At 40.8% G+C, this 10,202-nt stretch overlaps 1 pseudogene; it reads left to right on the top strand.

Annotated features, from left to right (window-relative positions):
* The first annotated feature begins 1,093 nt into the window (after positions 1–1,093).
* On the top strand, positions 1,094–9,628 carry LOC107666234 (mitochondrial 2-oxodicarboxylate carrier-like; annotated as a pseudogene).
* Positions 9,629–10,202: the final 574 nt, after the last annotated feature.

Raw genomic sequence — 10,202 nt, 5'->3', positions numbered from 1 at the left:
TCAGACAGAAAATGAGTAATGAGGCTCTCACACTGTCTTGCAGTGTATGCACAAGCTTGTATACATGGCTACGCATACACACACACAAAAAGACAAAATGTGCAAGTGTAATCATCACACACACAATTTCGTATTAATCGAGGGTGTGGGTGTGGACTATCCCCAGCTCACCTTATGCAAACACACTCAAAGATCTCCTCTGTCACTCTTCAAGTAGGCCTGAAGCCTGCTGACATACAGGTCAAGTGCTTGAATGGAGAGCTACAAATCATAAGAATAAAACCTTACTACATATTTTATTTGTCTGTTTAGCAGTGTTAATCTTCCTCAAAATTACTGACGGAAATGTTGATTAATGTGATTTTTTATTGTCGAATATCGAGATAAAGACACACCATGATGATGATTAGGTGATGTAATGTAAACATACTGAAATGTAGGACAAGAAAATTATAACAGTGCAATATATTACCGATTCACTGACAATGAGAAGAAAAACCGATTTAGTTGCATATGATATATAAAATAATATATAAAATAAAATGGCGTATATAATCACTATCAGCAATAATAAATATTCAAGTATACATTTTTTTTTATTTCAAACAAATGCTCTTCAGCTGTCTATTCATCAAAGAATCCTGAAAAAAAAATGTATCACGGTTTCCATAAAAATATTAAGCAGTAACTGTTTTCATAATAATAAGATATAATATTCATAATAAGATTATCATCACAGGAATAAATTACTTTTTAAAATATATTCAAATCAAAAAGTTTTTTAAAATTGTTTTAATAATATTCACAATATTACTGATGTTTTACTGTATTTTTTTTTTTTTAAATACAGCCTTGGTGATCATAAGAGGCTTCACATAAAAAAAAAAAACTAAAGCACTGAAAATGTTTGATACATATTTAAACTGAAAAATGTTGATACATTTTACAAAGTTTGTGCCTGATACAGTCTGACACTGCAGTCAGACATTGTAGTCAGTGTAAAATGCACAACGAATTAATATGGCATGGCAAAGTATTAAGTAAACTGAAATGACATTTTTCATCAAAAGACAAAAACTATGACTATGCTAACATGACCACTGCTGTTAATTTGGTGAGCTAAAGGCCCGATGCGTCTCTGTTCAGCTAGTATGAAATTATGAAACCTTTTGCTCCGTCATACAGTTGAGTTGAGCTGTTATTGCAACATATGAAGTAATTTATCTTTGTCCCAGTCATTTTGTCTGAGCCAGTTCACTCATCTTTGATTCCTGTCTGCGTTTCCTTTCTAACCTCTGAGAAAGATTGACGGTGGCAGTTTCATTCATTCGTGGGTTAAAGTCAAGCTCTGCGTTTGGACAAACAGGTTTCTAAAAGGCTAAGTGTCACAGTAGCATTGTTCCTTTGAGTTATGGGATTTGTGTGGCATACCTTAAGTGTTGACTGGTCATCTAAAAAATACTATCTGTTCTGAATTAAACACAAAGTGACTTTCTTTATAGTCTTTGTGTCTTTCTCATTTGTCATGTGGCGTCATGTTCTCCTGTAATGTAATTCTGCCTGCTTCAATATGCTAGGCTCTCTCTGTGGCTGGCCTGGGGTCGGGGTTAACCGAGGCACTGGTTGTAAATCCATTTGCAGTAGTGAAAGTGAGCCTACAGGCCAACAGGGATTCATTCAAAGTGGTAAGAGACTACAGCTGTTAATTGTCGTCTTGGTATTGTTTTTGCCTTTGTCTTGTTACAAAATGTCTTAGTCATTCATTTTGAGGATCCTAATGTTTTTGCTCTCTGTTTTTACTTGCAGCAACCCTCTACATTTGCATAGGCCAGAATGATTATAAACACAGATGGCTTCGGTCTCCATGGGCTTAATAAGGGCCTGACCTCCACCCTAGGATGGCATGGCGTTTTCAACATGATCTACTTTGGTTTCTACTTCAACATTAAAGATGCCATACCTGCCAGTCCGGTGTGTAAGTTTCAGTGTCCCCCAAAATAGATTTTGGGATAGTTCACCTAAAAATTAAAGTTATCCCATTTACTCACCCTCATGTCATTCCAAACCTGTAGTACATGGTACAAGTGCAACCTATTATGGAATGGTCACACTACACTTTTTGTTTTATTGACTTTATCTGAAGACATTTTGAATTTCACTGCATTCCAGAGTTCATGTCAGGAATATGAACCTGTTTTGTTGTGTTTTCCCTCCCCATGTGCTCCGTGACCCAGTTTCTCCCGTGCTTGATTGTGTTCATGTCATCCAGGTGTATATTGTAATTACCCTTGTTACCCCATGTATTTAAGTCCCAGTCTGTGCTGTCTGTCTTTGTCGGGTCTACTAATGTCATGTTCGTGTGTCACAGTCTTTCCTAGTGTGGATTACCCCTTGTTTTGGATTTATTAAAGACTGTTTCTCTGATCCACGTCTCCGTCGTTCTCTCCGACACAGTGTGTGACAGAAGACCCGACCTCACAAAAAATTTAACTGCATGTTTTCCCTCCGTTTGATTTCCGTTTTTTTTTTCAGTGTTTCTTTTGTTTCCCGTGTTTTCCCCCATGGATCCCCTCACCGCTTTGTTAATCTCCCTAGCCTGTAAGGACCTTCCCCTCTTAGAGTATGCGGCTGAGTTCAGCCAGCTCGCCATTGTAATGGCGTTTGACAACGCTACGCTGAACTCACTGTTCTGGATCGGGGCAAATTACCACCGCCCCGTCGACCTCCTAGACACCACTGGACTGAGCTGGAGGGAAGGTATCATACGGTGTCTGGAGAGTGTCTGTCCCCGATCCAGAGCACAGCCAGACCCAGAGCCCAGCCCCCCATCACCCTGCTGCGTGGAGTGCAAGCCCGAGCCCGAGCCCACCGATGATGGAGAGCCCGAGCCCGCCATGACCGACGAGCCATTGCCGATGCCCCTCCGGACCGAGTGGCCAACCCACCATCTCCCCCCTGCGCGGAGCGCATGCCCGAGCCCACTGCTGACGGAGAGCCTGAGCTCGCCATGCCCGACGAGCCATTGCCGCATGGAGCGACAGAGCTGAGGATCGCCGCAGAGAGCTGCTAGTGACGTCAGATTAGGTGCGAGAGCCGGCTACAACGCCCGCCACGATGGAAAAAGCCGTGGACGGCGAGAGCGCGGAGAGGAGCTCCGCCCACTGCACCATGGCTGAGGGTGAGCTTATTGTGTATCTGGGACTGCTGGACTTTGAAGGGGACCTACTAGACTGGGAGGCAGATATATATGCAGACATGTCCATTCTCCTCCCTCCTTCATCTGAGCCCTCTGTCAATCCTGTCCCCACATCAAGCCCAGAGAGGGCTGCTATTCCCACATCTGGCCCAGGGAGGGCCACTGATCCCGAGTCAAACCCAGAGAGGGCTTCTATTCCTGAGTTTTGTCCAGAGAGGGCTTCTGTTCCCGATTCCAGCCCAGAGAGGGTTTCCGTTACCAAGGGTGGCCCAGAGAGGGCTTCCGTTCCCGAGTTTAGCCCAGAGAGGGCTCCTGTTCCTGAATTAAGCCTAGAGAGGGCTCCTGTTCCTGAATTAAGCCGAGAGAGGGCTCCTGTTCCTGAGTCAAGCCCAGAGAGGGCTGCTGTCCACACGTCTGGCCCAGTTAGGGCTTCTGTTCCCCAGTTCGGCCCAGAGAGGGCTTCCATTCCCAAGATCGGCCCGGAGAGGGCTTCTGTTCCCGAGATTAGCCCAGGGAAGGGCTCCTGTTCCTGGGTTGGGCCCGGAGAGGGCTCCTGTTTCTGAGTTTGGCCCAGAGAGGGCTCCCGTTTCCGAGTCCCACACAGAGAGGGCTTCCGGTCCCAATGTCGACCCAGGGAGAACTTTTGCTCCTGAGTGCAGCACTGAGAGCCCGGAGGCTCACAAATGGCCACCCACCCTCCTGCTCCTGCCTCCTCCACCGCTGTCATCTGGCAGACACTCTGCTCGCCCTCCCGAGCCTCCTCCCAAGTTCCCACCCGTCCCTCCCTCTGTTGTTTCTACGGCGCGAGAACGTGCCTTCCGGGAAGGGGTGATATGTCAGGACTATGAACCTGTTTTGTTGTGTTTTCCCTCCCCATGTGCTTCGTGACACAGTTTCTCCCGTGCTTGATTGTGTTCATGTCATCCAGGTTTGTCTTGTAATTACCCTCGTTACCCAATGTATTTAAGTCCCAGTCTGTGCTGTCTGTCTTTGTCGGGTCTACTAACGTCATGTTCGTGTGTCACAGTCATTCCTAGTGTGGCTTAGCCCTTGTTTTGGATTTATTAAAGATTGTTTCTCTGATCCACATCTACGTCATTCTTTCCGACACAGTCTGTGACAGATCAAAAGACATGTGACCAATAGAAGATCGATACATCATAGCATGACCTCTTAGCTGAATTAAATTGACCCCTGTTGTGTTGGGGTCAATTTGACTCACATCCATTTTTTTTTTCTTTTAATTTATTGAAAATTGGTTAAACTATTTATTTCCTCTTGACTTTTTCTCATTTAAGGTCACCTATTAGAATCATGTTAATTTCAACATGGGGTGACATTATCTATATTGAAAAGATACAAGACTTTCCAAACAGAAATCTTGATTTTATTTTATTTTTAATTGTATGTTTTCTTGTAAATGTGTAAGAAAAACATTTTCCTTTATATTACATGCATATTTCATATAGTTAGTTATGATACATTAAGGCCCACATTTATCTTTCACATGTATTTACTTCACATGAATAAATCACTTTCATAGGTCGAAAACTACAGTGATTGTACAATGTTGTTCATCTCGTAAAACATTTGCAAGTCTAAAAGTAGTATGAAAGCCAGAGTTTTTTTAATACCCATTCACAGGCTGATGACTGAACATGTAGCTTATCAAAATAAAGGAGGGATCATTCATGCACATTAACAGAGAGTGAGAGAGAGAGAGAAGGAGAGGGAGGAGGAGCAGAGGAGCTGCTAAGATAAACCTCACTAATACCTTCCCTGTTTGCTCTCCATCACATCCTCAAAGTTTCCAATTACACATCCGGCAGGGCTCAACTCCCAAACAAAGTTAATTTTGTTTAATGGAAATGTTACCATACGCCTGCTCCACATGTATAAACTGGAGCATTAGATTTACTCAAATGAATTAATTGGAAGCAGACTGAGGTATTTGTTGGGGGGGGGGGGGGGGGTGGAGTTACAGTTGAAGTCCTACTGAAGATTAGTATTCCCCCTTCATCTGGTGCTAAGATCGTCATTGCCTGAGAAGCCAGAAACCTCCAGCACTCAATCATGCAAAAGGGCAGAGCTCACCAACCCTGATTTGACTGTCTATTGCAAAAGAATCTCAGGGAAGCATATGGTTTTTTAGGTGGAGCATCTACTTTTCTTTAGTATTTTCAAAGAAGCCAGTCGTTCACTCGGGATTAGGATCCAAATCAATGATCCTTCTCCAGGGGTATCAAACCAAAACCTGCACAGGCTCCGAGATTTAAGGAGCATTTGCTATGAAACCAGCGACTCTTTTCTATGAACATCGAGAAAGTGTGCTACAAATGTAATAGCAATGAAGGGAGTGTTTTGTGTGGAAACTATACATAAGGCGGAGCGCTGTTGTTACACATCGATGCTCCTCCCCTACAATGCGACGTTCAGGTTTAGCTGTCGATGTTGCGTGTCGCTGCTGGGCTGCTGTCATTTGTAAAATATATTCTGGCCAATTAGATGTCGGAGCTGTGCTGGTTCAGGCTCCTTTTGGTACAGTAACTAGTGTCGAGTCGCAGCCCAATTACCCAAATTGTCCCCATATGCCTCCCAGTCTGCCTGCGTGAACTCGGTTTATAAATCCTCTCCCAAAGTTTGCCCTTGGTCATGTGACCTGCCTCAGCCAATAGTAAAGCCTCGCTCTTCTCATGAAACTCTAATCTGTGCCCTGCTACCATAAAATGATCTGAGGTTTTATTTCAGCTTTGCATTTACATCCTTGACTCTGTGCCCCCTTTATTCACTTCTTTCTTTAGTCCTCCCTTGCTGGATCACTCGCTTGCATATTTTCCATTGACATTTTCATATCTCTCCGTATTAGCTCCTATTAGCTTATTAGCTCCTATCGCCCTACATTGTCTCTGTGTTCGTTAATTTGCATTTTCGTATCAACTAGAGTGTTATCTCATAATTTTGAATATTATGGCTCTGCCAATAAAACTGTCATCAAACAGTTATTGTTTTATCCTTAAAGAATAGTCCAGTTAAGTGCAATCAACATAACTTATTTCAGCAATTTATTTAGACTTGTCCCTTTTTTAATTCAAGAAAAAAATTAGGTATAGTCAGGCACTTACAATGAAAGGTAATGGGGCCAATTTGTAAAGTTAACTCATTGTTTCAATTATGTAGTGACAAGAAATTAAATTTACAGAATATTCCTTTAACATCTTCAGCAAACATTAAAGTAAAGCATTGTTTGTGCTCTTCACATACAGGAAATGTGTGTTGATCATCATTAATCATCAAACTCCAGATAGTTCCCATGCTATAGCAAAGCTCTTGCTCTCTCTACCTTGAATTTATCTCTCTGTCTGTATGCCAGGACCCTTGACTGGAATTCATGAGAAAGTTTGCTATCGGTTTGGTGTCAGGAATGGTCTCGTCCTGCGTGAACATTCCTTTCGATGTTGCTAAAAGCCGTATCCAGGGTCCTCAGTCCGTTCCAGGGGAGATCAAGTACCGCAGCTGCTTTCAGACCATGGCTCTTGTGTACCGTGAGGAGGGTTAAGGCCTGAGTCTACACCATCACCCTACAATTACAGGTGTCAAAATTACACCCGACAAGAGGTATTAAACCAACCAGAACTGCTATGAGGTTCAACTACAAGAAAAATTCTACAACATTTTTTGTTTATCCTTTGCCCTCAGGGGACAAAAGGGCAAGTTTTGACAACCCACCATATTTAAGCACCCTCTAAATCTAAATCTCAGTATAATTATGTTGTCCTTTTGTTCTGAGCTATATTCTGGAAAATGAGCACTAATGTACTTTGTGTCATTTCTTTTGTCTAGATCTTGATTTGAATTTTTAGATACTTGATCTGGATCCATAAAATGGATATGGACATGTTTTACCATGTGCATTTCACATCCTAGAACTCAAGAAAATAATAATAGTCTTAAGTTATATCATTCACCCAGTAATAATGGGTGAATGATATAAGGTTGATTTTTTTTTATAAAGTCTATTAATAAAGTATACAAAAATGAATTAAAAATGCAGTTCATACACGATGACTTAAATACACGTTCTGTGATGAGTATTTTTTTAATTTGTAATTTAAAACTTATTTTAATATTCTTTTAACCATAAAGTAAAAAACAAAATTAGGGGGCTACAATTATGCCAAATAGTTTGGCATGATATTTTGTTATTGTTTCTTTAAAAAAGTAAATAAAAAAAATAACAAACCTGATTCACTGCCTATTAACATGGGAAAAAATACTGCCGTTGTTTTATAATATATAAATTAGCATATGATGACAAATAAGAATAAGAACTAATGCTAAAAAATGGCACTTCAAGGAAGATTTTATGCAGCAAGCATGAGATCAGCTGCCATGCTATTGTAACTTGTGTTAATTCATTGTGTAAACACTGTGTTGATTCTGACGTGGGCTGTTGTTTCTTAGTGAAGACTCTAATAGGCCCCGTTCACTCTGTACAAAGGGAACGGCAACTCATTTGTTATTAGAAGCAAAGAATGGAGGCCTGATCTTGGGCAAGGCAGTGTGTGTAAGTGGGTTAAAGAGAGAGACACTGAAGCTGTTTTAGTTTTAGGGGTGCTGAGAGGGTACCCTATCCTGTCCAGCCCTCTAACACGACACAGTCCTGGCTAATTAGTGGTCCCTATGGGAGACGTCGTTAAGCAGGTCCTAACGAGGCGCGCGGCGCTCAGCGGGTCAGTCTAATCAGACAGCGGGGCAGAGAGGAAGTGGCTCAAGCCTTATTAACACCAGCACAAGCAGAGGACAGAGGCTGGGACAGGGAGACCGCCAGGCCCACTGCCAGAAATCAGCTTGAACACATTAGGGCAGGTACGCAACAAAATCAGCTATTAGTGCCCTATACCTGTTCCAGCATCACAGACAGACCAAGTCTGAGAGAGAAAGAGAGTGAGAGAGATTAATTACCTTAAAGGGATAGATCACCCGAAAGAAAGAAAGAAAGAAAGAAAGAAAGAAAGAAAGAAAGAAAGAAAGAAAGAAAGAGAAAATTCTGTAATTTACTCACCCTTGTGTCATTCAGAACCTATATGACTTTCTTCAGTGGAACACAAAAGAAGATGTTTAAAGCAATGTTAATGCTGCTCTTATCCATACAAAGTGAATTTTCAAGTTCCAAAAAAGGACATGAATGCATCATAAATGTACCAATAAATTCATCCATATGACTAGGATGATGACATCACTGAATCATCAATGAACTGACTTTAGCTGAAAAATGACTCTGTTATTGTCTTATTGCATCATTGACAAACTATTTTCCTGTTTGACTCTGTAAAGCTGCTTTGACACAACCAGTATTGTATAAAGTGCTATACAAATAAATGTGACTTGACTTGACTTCTCATTCTAAGTCTTCTGAAGCCACGATTGATTTGTGTGAGAAAATGATCAAATTTTAAAGGGATTTTGTGTTTTATGTTCTCATGCATCAAGCAAGGTTGACCTTCTGTTTGCCATATTTGATGAGATCTATGTATGTGCGTTTGTCAATGTGAATAAAAGCCTAAATTTAAACGTGTTCAAACTTGCCTTGCGATAACCAATTGCATTTGGTGTTGTTGACATTTGAATAGCAATTTACATTTTAGTCCATAACTCGTACAAATCGCATGACTTCAGAAGACCTTGAATATAATGCACAAGTAGTATAGACTACTTTTATCATACTCTAATGTGCTATTGGTGTCACTACATTCTGTAGGGAACAGAGCAGCATTAACATTTTCAGAATTTCTCTTTTTGTATTCCACAGGAGAAAGCAATTCAAATCATTAAATTATAAAAAAATGTAACTGGTGATGCCTGTGTGTGTGTGTGTGTGTGTGTGTTTTCTGCAAATATCTTGCCTTATACAAAGGACTGATTCCCAAGATAATGAGACTTGGACCAGGTAACATAAGTACATAGTTTTCCTATATTTAAGGGATAGTTCACCTAAAAATTAAAATGTTGTCATCATTTACTCACATTATTTTCTTCTGTAGAAAGAAAAAGGCGTTATTTTGAGAAATGTCTCAGTGTTTTTTGTGCATACACTAAAAGACAATAGTTTAACACACTGTTTTGGTTCTTCTTTTGTGTTCAGCAGAATAAAGAAAGTCATACAGGTTTGCAACGAGGATGCATAATTGATGACAGAATTTAAATTTTTAGGTGCACTATCCCTTTAACATATGACAATTATCTATGCCCTTTAACTGATATTTACTTTCTGAATATAGGAGGTGCAGTCATGCTGCTGGTTTATGAATACGTATCTGACTGGCTGCAGAAGAACTTGTGATCATCTGCACATCACCATCAGTCTGTACTCCATCCTTCCCCAGGTCAATCAAACAGAATGCTGTGACTGCTCCTCAACAATCACACCAACCAAATCACAGCTCCTCAGACATGTGACATGTAGGCTCTCCACAGACGCTTTGCAACAGCAGTCACTCCCTGGATCTTGACATTCCATGTCTTGTTTATATATAACAGAACACAACTACTGAGACATCCGAGAGTTACCTGTCCACATGCCTACATATGTAATAGTAACCACAGCAGCTCTACACACCCCAACTGAAAATACCAAACAGAAACAGCACCTAATTTTTAACCTAAATTAATCATTTTTGACTGAACAAGACTGAATTACTGTAAGCCTGAGCGATGCATCTACTGTCTACTGGATGGCTTCCTTAGGACTTTGACTTTATTAGATTTAGTTGTAAATTCGTCATACTGTATGTCACTTTCCGTGTTGAAGATATTCGAAGCTCTCAAGGTCTCACTTCTTAATAGCCGTATCAATTGTGTTTCAAATTGAGAGCACTCTTTATACGCTTAACACTTAAACGTGTTAAGCAATGTCATATTGTTACATTCAGACAAAAGCACAAATTGAACTTTGGGCATTCAAATTCTACTGAAGTATTTGGGGATTTCAAAATCATTTTTAATATAA

This window comes from Sinocyclocheilus anshuiensis, unplaced genomic scaffold (genome assembly GCF_001515605.1).
Source record: "Sinocyclocheilus anshuiensis isolate Anshui unplaced genomic scaffold, SAMN03320099.WGS_v1.1 scaffold936, whole genome shotgun sequence".
In the NCBI taxonomy this organism is placed as follows: Eukaryota; Metazoa; Chordata; class Actinopteri; order Cypriniformes; family Cyprinidae; genus Sinocyclocheilus; species Sinocyclocheilus anshuiensis.
Note: the sequence above shows the minus strand (reverse complement) of the source record. Positions and strands in the feature narration are given on the sequence as shown.